Source organism: Durio zibethinus, chromosome 16 (assembly GCF_047325235.1).
Source record: "Durio zibethinus cultivar Kanyao isolate XHJ-2024 chromosome 16, ASM4732523v1, whole genome shotgun sequence".
In the NCBI taxonomy this organism is placed as follows: Eukaryota; Viridiplantae; Streptophyta; class Magnoliopsida; order Malvales; family Malvaceae; genus Durio; species Durio zibethinus.
Genome location: NC_143177.1, coordinates 22689562 through 22692409, shown reverse-complemented (window position 1 = coordinate 22692409; position 2848 = coordinate 22689562). Strand labels below are relative to the sequence as shown.

The following is a 2848-nucleotide window of genomic DNA, read 5'->3' as shown; positions in this document are numbered from 1 at the left end:
CATCCTTTCGGTAGTTTGAGAGGCGTCAAATGACGTATTAATATTGAGATTTTATCTCTTATTATTTTTCAATTGATGATCTTCGCAGGGTAATTCATGATCCTAATTAAGAAAATAAAGTAAAATATAATAAAAAGATTCAAAATTAAGATGTCCCGACAAATTATGGCTATGCATGCAAAAACAAAGACACTGATTTGAATTTTACTGATTTTGCTTGCCTAATTAACATGGAGGATGTATTACAATTCAACGTCATAGCTACAAAGCTTAGGAGTTTTATAGAATTGGAAAAAATTTTTAGATCAAGAACAATCTGCCAAATCAATGAGAAATTTAAACTTGATAATCCTTATTGGACTAGTCTAAATCAATTAGTATTATTTGAGCAAGGAGGCATCAATGTTAGAAATTAGTAATGCAAAACCTAAATGATTGGAAGCGAAGGCAAACCAAAATTAGTGATGGCAACAGATCATGTTAGAATAGATTTTTATTCGTCTCGAACTTGATTTAATTTTAAATATATAAAATTTAAATTTGATTTGACTTGATAAATTTTTTTATTATTTTTATATCCGAATCGATTCGATTTGATATTATATAAAATCATATCCAACCCGATTTGACCTAAAATTAATAAAATATTATTTTTTTAAATATAAAATATTATTTTTAATATAAATATAAAATTAAATAAATAATTAAAAATAATATATATATATATATATCGGATTGGATATGATCGGATTGGATATGATCGGATTTGTCTAAAACCCAATTTCAAATTTTTTTTATACCACTTGACCTTACCGATATTCCTTATTTAATGTTGATTTAGACTAACCCAATAATCCTTATTGGAGTTGTCTAAATCAAGTAGTATTATTTGAGCAAGGAGGCATCAATGTTAGAAATTAGTAATACAAAACGGCAAGTCAAGATTAATAATGGCAACGGATCAAGTCAAAGTAGATTTTTGTTCATTTCGAATTCAACTTTATTTTAAATATACAAAACTTAAATTTAATTTGATAAAATTTTTTTTATTTTTATATCTAAATTGATCTGATCTGATATTATATAAAATCATATTCGATTTGACTCGAAATTAATGAAATATTATTTTTTAAATATAAAATATTAATTTTAATATAAATATAAAATTAAATATATATATAAATATATAAAAATAAATATAAAATTAAAAAAATAATATATATAAATCGAATTAGGTAAGATCGGATTTGTCTAAAACTCGACTCCATATTTTTTTTATACCACTCGATCCGACTCAATATTCAATTTAAAAAAAAAAAATCGATCATAAGAGATTTGATCAGATCAAAATCCAGCATTTTCAGGTTTTTTTGCCTTCTCTAGCCAAGATCCTCACGCACTCTAAGAATCAACCTCTCGATATTTCCCTTGTACGCTTGAGCTTCGTGATGGGACGACGTATCGAAGCAGAGCCTTGATTTTCCCTTTACTCTTCAAACTCTCTTTACTTCTCCTCACCATACTCTCATACGTCGTGTTGGGACGACGTATCGCTCTCCCCTTTGTAATACGCAGTCGTTCCCTAGCTGCTCCCTCACCGCATTGGTGAACGACGTTCCGGGCCCCATCTGCAGACCTTGCGGCTGTCGATGTCGTAGTGAACTGGCTCCCAAGCAGGCTCCAAGTTGAGCTTGGCGCTGAGGCGGATGATGAAGGGTGCGGTTGACAATCTGGTGGGACGACGCCGTCCTGTGGTGGTGCAATAAGGATGTCTGTCTCATGATTTCCTGGAATTTGGATTTGTTTTGTTAGTCGTTTGTAGAATAACATAAGACTTGGTTTGGTAGGAATTTGAAGCAAAATGATGATGCACTGCAGTTTGCTGTTTGCGTGATGTCGGCGAAGTTTCTCAGTGGAGCCTGTTTACGAGACTTAGGGCATACATTAATATTAATAAGTTATTTATATTCAATTTAAATAAAATTTAAATTCATTTCAATTATTATTTAATTTAAATTTGAGTAATTTGATTTATCAATCGAATCGAATTTGAATATTTATATACACGACTTAAATAATTTGTGAACGTAATTAAATTTTTATATTTTAATATATTTTAATTATTTTAATTGATAAAATTCTCGAACTTGAGTTTAAGATTAAGAATAAATAATCGAGTTTTTATTGAATATCAGAATCAATTTTATTTTTACATGTTAATCGAATCAAATCGAATAAGTTCAAATAATTTAATTTTTATCTCGAGTCGAATTTGAATTAAAAAAATTCGATCGAATTCGAGTCGAGTTTCGAACTTCAAATTTAGAATCAAACTCAAATTCAAAATTAATATTATATTAATTTAAACTTGATTGATTACATTTTTATCGGAAAAAAAAAATTTAAGTTTTAAATGTGGTTTTGTTAAGTTAAAAATGACGTTTGGTTTTGGCCTTTTGGGTTATGAGTTTGAGATGGTTCAGGAATCAGGATCCAATTCAGTCCATTTCCAAAATGATGTTTTAGGGCAATCCAAATTATATACGAGAAACCAAACAATCCATCAATTATGATCCATACGAAAAGAAAACCATATCCATTTAATTTTAGATTATAAAATTAATAAAGTATCTTATTAAAGTGGAGACAAAATAAATTATAAATCTGTTAACTTTAAAGTAATTTTGATACATAAATATTTTTTATTAATTAATTTTAATTTTAATATTTATTTTAAAATTTAACATGATATCAGAGTAAAAATTATTCTTTTTTGTTAGCTCTTTCATGATAAGTCGTTATTCTCTTATATGTGAAGTTTACGCCACATCTTTACACGTGAGAGATA

The 2848-nt window shown here is 28.0% G+C and overlaps 1 pseudogene; it reads right to left on the bottom strand.

Annotated features, from left to right (window-relative positions):
- Nucleotides 1-1327: 1327 nt before the first annotated feature.
- LOC111298697 (putative carbohydrate esterase At4g34215 pseudogene) lies at nucleotides 1328-1949 on the bottom strand (annotated as a pseudogene).
- Between the last annotated feature and the right edge of the window lie 899 nt (nucleotides 1950-2848).